The sequence below is a fragment of the Rattus norvegicus genome, chromosome 1 (genome assembly GCF_021556685.1).
Source record: "Rattus norvegicus strain SHRSP/BbbUtx chromosome 1, alternate assembly SHRSP_T2T, whole genome shotgun sequence".
NCBI lineage: Eukaryota > Metazoa > Chordata > Mammalia > Rodentia > Muridae > Rattus > Rattus norvegicus.
Window position 1 is genome coordinate 166,695,848 of NC_141534.1, and position 10,787 is coordinate 166,706,634.

Below are 10,787 nucleotides of genomic sequence, written 5' to 3' on the forward strand. Positions count from 1 at the left end.
GCCAGGAGGGATGAGAAAGAGAGAGCAGAGTGCATGGCAGATGCAAACAAAGTTATTGGACTAACACAGCCAGAGGGAGGAAAGCCGCCTAGATGTTCTTAGAGACCTGGAAGTACGGCTGAGGCATGGGGCACACAGAAAGGGGGACACAGGTTTAAGCAGATGGTGTCCCACCAGGCTTGAATTTTAGAATAGACTCCCTGACTGTCTAGAAAGCTGGTTTGGCAGTAGAACCAGAGAGGGACGGTGGAAACTCCAATGAGGAAACCAATGTGATGGCCCAAAAGAGAGGACTTTGTCCTAGAGTAGAGCCAAAAAGACAGTGGATCAAGAAATGCTATTATTGTGGCTGAAGAGATGGCTTGCCTGTTAGGAGTGTGTACTGTTCTTACAGAAACTAGAGCTCTGTTCCCAGTACCCAAGGCTCAACTGCCTGTAACTCTACCTTCAGAGGAACTGATGCCCTCGTCTGGTCTCTCTGGACATCTGCACACACACACACACACACACACACGCACGCACGCACACACGCACGCACACACACATAAAGACAAGTCTTTTAAAAAGAGATACTGTTGCTATCATCAGCCTATTGAATGTTGTCATCAACTTTCATTGGAATGGGGATAGTGCTACACATTGATATCTGTTTCTAACCCAACAATTCTTCAAGCAGATCATCACTCCCATTTTGTAAAGAAAGATCAAGACTTTCCCAAAGATACACGGCTGATAAGTGGTAGAGGAAAGATGGCAACAGAACCATCCAATCCCCATGCCCACACCTATCCAGCTCAGGTCTCTCCACTGGGTTCTGCTTCCCGGAAAGGAAAGCCATTTTCCAGGGCCTAAGAATGTACAGATCCCACCCGGGTTTTTAATTGTTTGGATATGGAAAGCAAAGAAGAGAGGAAAGAGGAATGGTACGCAGACTGCTGACAGTGGGACTGTGAGTGGTGGGGGGATAGAAACACAGGGAAGTCAAGGTGTGGAAGGAGACACAGAGTACAGTCGTGGCCAATAGAAACACACGACAGTTGGGGTTTGTTGTTCGGTGACAGTGAGGTTGTTAGAGGAAGTGCTTACAGCAGATGGAAGACCAAGCCTGAGCACTCCAATTCTCAGAGCATACAGATGAAGGGTAGCCAACGGAGAACATGGTCAGTAAGGTGGAAACTAGATTGTCAGGACCAGCAAGCAAGAGTGAAGCAGAGACACTCCAGCATCCATGGACCTTGTCCAAGTGGCCTTTATGGGCATTGTGTCATCCAGACAGTTGAAAAGGTCTAATGCACCCGTAGACTTGAATTATCGTGTATACTAGACATGGGGGAAGCCTTTTGGTCCTGACAAAAGGGTGATTCCTATCCTATCCTTTCCAGAAACTGAATGGCCAGATTAAGAAGGCCAAGAGCAAAGCCAGGCACAATGATACACACCTTTAATCCCAATATGCAGGAGGAAGGAGGATCTCTAAATTTAGAGCCACTTTGGTCTGCATAGTGAATTTCAGGTCAGCCAGAAGTACATAGTTAGACCTTGTCTGAAAAAAAAAAAAGGAGGAGGGTGGTAAAAAGAACGATTGCAGGAAGAAGAAGAATGAGAAATGCATCAAGATTGCTAGAAAGGTATAACAGGTAGACCAAAGGGAAAGGGAGTTTTATTTTGTTGCTATTTAAAAATGACTATACTTATCAAGAACAAGTCACAACCCATTATTGCTGAAATACTATCCTAGCAGAAAAGAGTGAGAATGGTGTGTACCAAGTAAAACCAAATGGTGAACTGTCTATTGTCCTGGAAGACATTTCGGCTACTGCCTTTGCCTATGAATGATACCATGGCTGGGTATCATAGTAAGTACATGCTTAGCTACTGCCTTTACCCATGAATAATACCATAGCTGGGTATAACAGTCAAGTGCATGCAAGCAGAGAAGTAAAGCTCCAGCTGGAAAGAGAGAGTTGATGAAGGGTCATTGTCATTGTCAACTGGGTTAAATCATGATCAGAGCTTTGCTTTGTTGATATTACTCCTGATGAAAAAGCCTATAAAACTACTGAGGCCATGCCACTTTACAATCATAAACCTGACTCCATGTTTGAGTGACAACATTTTTAGACTACTGAAAGGAATAATTTTCCTCTTCAAAATACAGGGACCTAAACTCCACAAGCAAGGAAAGTTTTAGGTAGTAGGGGTGTGGAAAATGAAGGTCAGTTTAAAGAGCCAGAATCAAGTATAGACAGAATGAATCTGAAGAAATTGAGCTGCCATGATGAGGGAAGAGAGAGATGTTAATGGCTAGAGAGTATCATGGGATTGCGGTGACTTGAGATGAGAAATTTGTAATCACAACCAATGCTAAGCAGCAGGTAGAGAAACGTCCCTGGAGAAAGCAGGCCTTGCGCCTGGGAGGTTTTCCTTTCTGATTATTGTACTACAGAACAGAGATTAAGGATTCAAGATCTGCAGCCAGGGGGTCCACTTCACATGACTTTGGTCAAGTCATTTCATGTAAGACAAGGATCTGCCAAATAGAAAGGCCTGCCCTGTGGAGCTGTTAAGAAGAGAAAGCTGGCTGACATTGGAAAGCACTCAGAACAGTGCCTGATGCACAGAGCACTTGATGAAGTTAGTGTCTGTGGTCAGTCAGCTAGCTATTAGCTAATTCATCTGACACAGCTGGAGGAAAGGGGAGATGTGGTGCAGCCTGTCACTCCCACTCACAGCTTTGGCCTGGAGTCGGACCTGAGTTCACACCACTTCATGTTAAATTTCCGTTTGTCTGTCTGAGAAAAGCTCCCTGTCAGGGGGGAGGGGTATGAGGACTGGGGATATAGCTTAATCAGCAGAGTGCTTTCCTAGCTTGTATAAAGCCTTGGACTTGATCCCCATAGCCACCATATAACCAGGCACGTGTGTGTGTGTGTGTGTGTGCACGTTGTATATATGTGTGTGTGTATATATGTGTATATGTGTGTATGTGTGTGTATATATGTGTGTGTATGTGTGTATATGTATATACGTGTGTGTGTGTGTGTGTGTGTGTGTGTGTGTAACTCCAGCAATCAGGAGGTAGAAGCAGATAGATCAGAAATTCACCATCATCCTCAGCTACATAGTGAGTTCAAGGCCATCCTAGGCTACATGTAACTCTGTCTCAATAAAATAAAATAATAAAATAATAGAACGAGGGGGCTGTGAATAGTTCGCACTGTACATGGCACAGGACAGGGCCTGGTGCTTACACTCTTCCAGCCTTTAGCCCCTCTTCTACCCCACAGCAGCTGGTCCATACCCAACTCCACTTTGTCTAGGGGGCCTTGAGTGATTTTCCATTCTTCACAGTTAAAGAAATCCAAATAAAGCCTGTGCTTATTTTTCAGATGGGAAAACTACTGGTAAAAGCAGCAGAGGCAGGCCTGGAATCCAAAAGTCCCCTCTTCCCTTAGCTCTGCCTCTTTCTCTGTGCCCTCAGTTCCCTCAGCCCCCGTTGCCCCTGCCAGGTGGGAGTAGAGTCAGGTGCCAGGCAGAACCCCTAGCCTCTAGAGACGGAAGTAAATTCAAGGTTGATTCTGTTGCTCCTCCTTTAGGGTTTGTTGCCTCCTTTGGCTTTCTGCATCCTACAGGGAGACTTGGCGTCCACGTAGACAGCACTCACAGTAGCTGAGCATTGGTTTGGAGATCTGAGGAGGGCTCAGGGCTCACATGGCCGGGAAGGGCAGACCACAGTGAGCAGAAAGGGATGAAGGTTTCCCTGGGAGGAGGTTCTCGGTCTAAACAAGGTCATGTCATCTCCTTGGCGCCTCAGGACTCACTAGTTAGGTCAGCACCATGATCTGCAGCATATATCCTGGGGAAGCTGAGGCTTGAAGCAATGAAGTCATCCGCTCTGGGTCCCAAAGTCAAGAATGTTCAAATAGGGGATTTCCCCTCTGGCCACAGGCCCCGCCTCTGGACACGCCCTGCTTCAGGAGGTTCCCCATTGCCCCCACTCTGAAGATGAGCTCCCCTCCTGTTCTGCTGGGCAGTGGCCACCCCATTGAGTCTGTCACCCCTTCTCAGGATAGGGATCCTCATTGAAAAGAGGAAGGTCCCCTACATTTCCGAGGCCTGCCGAGTGGCTCTTTCCAGAGCGGCAGTCTTTCCTCAGCTGGGTGAACTCCAGGCCACGCCCCACCCACCCGTCTCCGGGATAATGAATTGTGCGCCTGTGGGCCCAGCTGCAATGCTTTCGTCACCCAATTACCGGAGCTGCTGGCGCGATAAATCTGCTCACACAAACGCAGGACAGTCTGCAGCCATTTTCATAGCCATTACTGTGCATAGGACATTGGAACTCAGGTCATTTGCTTTTCTGACATGGATTTCCTATCCCCACACCCCTCCATCTTTTCTGCCTTCTTGCATTCCTCATTGTCAGCTACACCCCTCCCCTCTGCATTCCTCAAGCGCCTCTACCTCCCTTCCCTGGGTTGTGGGCCAAGATGAGAAGACTCGGTGTGACCTTGGCCAAGTCATTTCACCTTTCTGGGCTTCAGTTTCTTGTAAAATATAAATGATGTCAGTGACTTTACAAGGTTTTTGAAGATTAGCTCACCCAGGCATGGCGCACGCCTCGCTGGCAGTAACAGGGGTGCTTGTCAGCATTCTTTGTTATTTTTAAAACAGTTGTGTATTTATCATAATGCGTGTTAGGGAAAAATATAATATCGAGCCTGTACCACTGCTAGGAGACCATGAAATTAGAGATCCAAATAAAGTATGCTAAAGGAAAGTATTAAAAGTAAGCCACAGATTTAGCTACTATGGAAGGCGTGTGGCTGAGAGAAGGGTGAGAGCCTGAAATAACAGCCACACAATGTTGCATCCATAAACATCTGTTCTGTTCCCCACCCTGCCCCAGTTCCTGCAGACAGGAACCGGAGCCTTTGAAGGGAGACGGCCTACCCTGCTGAGAGACACGGGCTGATCCGCAACAGGGTGTTGGGGGGACCTCGGGGCCTTTGTTCTCATGAGAAATGGACAGGCAGAATTTACCAGGCAGAACCCCTGTTTGGTAGTGGGGACAGGGGCTCCAATGGCAGTGTCTCTCTCCCTTGGGAAGCCCCGTGTCCACTTCTCTTTGAAGTAAACCCTGTCATGGTCAGGCAAGATGGTTGTCATGGCACTTACCCCGCAGGACTTCCCTTGACATCTCAGACTTCTAGACTTGCAGGGCGGCCCAAAGCCAAGAGACAGGAGGCCCTGAGACCACATCTGCAAGGAGAGGCACGGAGGAGCAGGTACACACTGAGGACATGATGGAAAGGGATTTAGTGGTGGCGTGGTATGAAGGGAGGCATGTGTGGGGAGTAAAAAAGTACTCCCAAGATCCTTTTGGGTGCTGGCCATTCCTGCCAGGAGGGAGGACCTCACTTCTCATCATGAAGAAAGCTGACTGAACCTGGGAGTTTTCAGGCCCATCCCAGGGCTGTCCCTAGGCAACAGAGAGACTGAGACAGAGCAGGCAGAGATGGCCAGAGACAGGATGCCACTGAAGGGGTGAGGTCCAGCTGTCTATCTGAAGGGAACAAGGTGAGGAATTCCCAGGAAGAGTGCAGAGGACCCCCTCCATTTTCTTCCCCCCTGTAGGCATGCATGGAGGAAGATCAGAGCAGTTTCCACAGCCCCCAGAACAGAATTCACAGGCCAGCATGCAGCTTGGTGGTTTCAGACAAAGTAGGGCTGACCACATAAAAAAGGCTGAGCCTTGGATATCTGGCAAAATAGGAGGAAAACCTAGCTGCCTGCCTCTGAACACACTGGCAATGGGCATGTGAAGAGGAGACACTGGACACTGCACAGGGAAGCCAAGCCCACCAACTCCCAGCTAACCCTGGGTTAACTGATCCAACTATCTTATATGAAACCAGAGGCAGATCCCACATTCCTCTGAGTGAGTGTGTGTGTGTGTGTGTGTGTGTGTGTGTGTGTGTGTGTGTGCACCTTTTGCACCACGGAGACCAAATGATGCCTCGGGGCAATTTTGAAAGTTCAGGCACTTTGAAAGAACAGGTTTCCTGGGGAATCCCCTCCCGGGAGTCTATGTGGATGACTTTAGCCTAAACGCTCAACAGTGGGAATATGGAGCCTGAAGAGACCATCTCCAATAGCCAGACAGGACCCCCAGTGGGGGGATGGGGACACCAACTCACCTATAAAACTTTTCACCCAAAATTGGTCCTGTCTAAAAGAAATGCAGGAACAAAGATAGAGCAGAGACAGAAGGAATCGCTGATCAGTGATTGGCCCATTTCTAGTCCCATCCCACGGCCAGGTACCAATCTCTCACACTATTAATGATGCCATGCTGTGCTTGCAGACAGGAGCCTAACATAGCAGCCCTCTGTGAGGCTCTACCCAGCAGCCGACTGAGATGGATACAGATACCCATAGCCAAACATTGGATGGGGGTCGAGGACCCTCATGGAAGAGTTAGGGAGAGGGCTGAAGGCACTCAAGGAGAGGGCAGCCATGTAGGAAGATCAGCAGTGTCAACTAACCTGGACCAAAGACTGAGCCACCAACCAAAGAACATACATGGGCTGGTCCAAGGCACCCAGCACATATGCAGCAGAGGCTGCCATGTCTGGTCTCAATGAGAGAGAATGCATCTAATCCTGCAGAGACTTGATGTACCAGGGTGAGGGGATGAGGGCCTGGCTGTCCTCTCAAAGGCTAGTGAAGGGGAAATGGGAGGAGGAACTCTACGAGGGGGAATCGGGAGGGGGAACAGAATTTGGGATGTAAATATAAACTAATTAACTAATTACTCAGTTAAAAGAGAAAGGAAGGAAGGAAGGAAGGAAGGAAGGATGGAAGGGAGGGAGGGAGGGAGGGAGGGAGGAAGGAAGGAAGGAAGGAAGGAAGGAAGGAAGGAAGGAAGGAAGGAAGGAACTGGCACTGCTGTTCTGCCACCAAGGATAGACAGCAGGTTTTAAAATTGGGGTTAACTGCAGCTTGCAGAGAATTGGGGGAAGAGTGCCACCTTGTGGTTAATGTTGATAGTGCCTTAAACCTATGCAGGGCCTTAGAGATGCTACAGATTTCAGATTTTTGACTTGCTGGTCCAAAAAACAGTCTTTCCAATAACGTGTTCTAATTTCTGGAAAGAAATTCATATCTAGTATCCTTAAAAATAGACAAACATCATAAATTTTCTGCTCCAATCCAGTCCAGGTGACTATCGGAGACTTGGGGATAGGGCTACCTACCACTTACCTGCAACTGCCCGCCTCCCCACATTTTCCCACTTATGCAAATGCCTCCAACAAGCGCCACGGTGCTCAATGTGGCCTCTGGCCCCTGCTCTGGGGAGCTCATTCTAGAAAATGTATCATGCAAATACAGTGCTAGTGCACTTCATGCCAAGGTCACGCCACATGACTGGGGACCCCGGGGGGGGGGTGACAAGAAGGGATCCTGACCCAGAAGCAAGGCAGGTGCCCCCATAGTTAGGACATCTACTAAACTGGATCCTGGGAGGAAGGGGTTCTCTTAGCAAAGAAGAGGGGGAAGGGGCAGTTCAGACAAGAAGAGCCACAGAGAGACCGAAATGAAGCCTGTTTGGGAACATCTGCATACTTGTACAGAACAGTTGAGGGAGGTGCGGTAGAAATTGGTCCATGACTACCAGAATAAAGGCTTTATCTTGGGTCTGTGAGGCCTTATCAGGCAAAGGTGCTTGTCACAGTGATGGAAGCCAGATCATCTGAGTTTGACTTCTGGAGACTTTGTAAGAGTGGAAGGAGAGAGCTGACTCCACAGGTTTCCTCTGACCTGTACATCTGTGACTTGTACACCCACACACATGTATGGCATGATAAAAAATGTATAAAAAAGAAAGGAGAGAGGAATGTCCCATTGGTGGAGAAGCTAGCTAGTATACGAATGGGCAGGATCAGCCTGGCAGGGGCAGGGGAGTCTAGAGACTGTGGGGCACTCCTGATGAGAGAACCGAAGTCTACTGCCTTCACCTCCTGCCTTTTCTTTGTCCTAAAGTCTGGTGTCCTTAGTGGGTCACCGTAGTTCTCTCAAACACAAAAGAGAGCCCTCTCATGGCTTGATGCCCATGGACAGACGCAAGGGTCCCTACCCCTACCAGAGACGAGAACAGGACCCAGACAGGGACTGGAGAATAAGCTCCCCGTGGCTCTACCCTGAATGCTTCACGAAGACCATGTGAGGCCCTCTCAACAGCCAAGAGGTTAACACTGCTGTGCCCACTTTTCAGAGGAGGAAAGGCAGATCTGAGTTCAACATATTGCCCAAGTTCTGAAAATTGGAGGATGGAGACAGAGGTGAGAGAGAAAATGAAAGAGCTGGAACTGTAATTAAGACTTAAGCCGGGCAGTGGTGGCGCACACCTTTAATCCCAGCTCTCAGCAAGAAGATCTCTTTGAGTTCGAGGCCAGCCTTGTCTACACAGTGAGCTTGAGGACAGCAGGGCCACACAGAGAACCTCTGTCTTGAAAAACAAAAAGCAAGAACAAAACAAAACCATTTAAAAAAAACCACCAAAAGACTTAAGAGCCTTTCCTTCTTGAGATGGAGAGATAGCTTAGTTGGTAAAGTGCTTACCAGACAATCACAAAGACCTGAAGACCAAGGTTCAATTCCACAGAATGTTTTTTAAAAACACCAACAACAAAAACCAGAACCGGGGCAGGACAGTGTGCACCTGTGATCCCAGTGCTGGGCAGACACACGGGAGGATCCCTGGGTCTCACTGACAAGTCACCCTAGTCAATCAGTAAACTCGGGGTTCAGTGAGAGATTCTACCTCAAAAAATAAGGTGGAGAGCTATTGGAGATGACAGCCAATAGCAGTGTCTAGCCTACACACACGTGCACGCACACACACACACACACACACACACACACACACACACACACACACACATGCACCTTTACTCTCCTCCCAACTTCCTCCTGATTCCCAGCATCTCTAACCCCACATTGTTCTATTTGGTAAAGTTCCGTGCAACAGTCAACATTCTCCTAGGTGTTATTTAAGTATTTCCCTCCCTCCCTTGAAACTTCGTCACAGAAAACATATTTTAAAGATCCCTGTCCTCAGGCCACAGAGCTCACAGCCAAGCCCAAAGGGAGGCCTCTCTACCCTGTGGTCTAGACTTCTTCGTGTTTAGGCAGATGTGTCCCAGACCCGAGCCAAGTGGGCTTAGCCTGACACACAGGCCTAGATCAATCTGGGCTCCCAGACTTCCACAAAGAAACCAGGCACAGCCCTTCCAGCCTTGACCTTTTAGGCAGCTGTGACTGACATTATCTCAAAATACACAAAATTGGGATTCCCCAAAAGGTGCCCCTCTGGGCATATTACATAGTTTGAGAAGTACCACAGAGCTGAATTTAAGCCCCAGTACCTTTCAGCCAGACACAGAAGCAGCTGGATAGCTTTCTGTCAACTCAACACAACCTAAAGTCACCTGAGAGGAGGATAACCTCAACTAAGAAAATGCCTCTGTAAGATCAGGCTGTAGGGCATTTCCATAATGATTGCTGAGGGGCGGGGCAGCTCATTGTGGGTGAGGCCACCCCTGGACTGGTGTCCTGGGTTCTATAAAAAAGCAGGCTAAGAAAGCCATGAGGAGCAAGCCAGTAAGCAGCACCCCTCCATGGCCTCTGCATCAGCTCCTGCCTCCGGGTTCCAGTCCTGCTTGAGTTCCTGTCCTCACTTCTTCAGTGATGAACCATGATGGGGAAACATAAGCCAAATAAATCCTTTCTTCCCTAAGCTGCTTTGATCTTTGATTATCATGTTTCATCACAGCAATAGGAACCTGAAGATAGCAGTAGTTCTTCCAAGCACAGCCACCCACCTGAGCTGAATCTTGAGTCCTCTGTCCCAGTTAGCAGGATTGGCCTTAGCTCTCCCAACAGGTACACACATGCCTGCAAACCGGGATCTTTGTCAGAACCCATTGGTGTCTTGAGGCTTGCCCTAGAGCTGGTTCATTTCCAATGAAATTCCTAGGGCACTGGATGCTCCTTAGCCTCAAAAGTATTGATGGACAGTTACCCACAATGCTCTTCTCCAGAGATGTGAAGAAACTGCAACCAGAGAAGCATCTTCATATGGTATAGAGAAGGATGCTCTATGTACAGCACCAGGCTCTGGCTTTCAGATCTATCTTTCCCTTACGATCTCCCATTCCTATTACCACCACCATACTGGTCTTTGGAAGCCTCAGTGTCCAATCACAAGTCCCAGGTTAAATATGCTCATGCCTAGCATTCCTTAATACTAAGAACATAGCAGAAGCAAACTAGCGCACGAGCCAGACTTCTGGAAGAGCTTCTGTCTTGGTTAATTTTCTATTTCTGTAATGAGACTCATGGTGTCTTTTCATGGTACAGACAACTTTAGAAGAAAGTTTATTTGTGGCATACAGTTTTAGAGGGTAAGTCCTACACCATCATGGTTGGGATCATGGCAGCAGGCAGGCAGGTGTGGCACCAGACAGTAGCTGAAAACTTACATCTTGATCCATAAACGTGAGGTACATAGAGATGGTTGAGAATGGCATGGGCTTTTGAAACCTCAACCCCATCACCCCCTGAGAAAACACCTCCAGTGACACACCTCCTCCAACAAAGCCACACCTTCTCATCCTTCCCAAACAGCTCCATCAACTGGGGACAATGAATTCAAATATATGACCCTATGGGGACATTCTCATTCAAAAGCATCACAGCTTCCGAGGAATAACAGGGTTGTT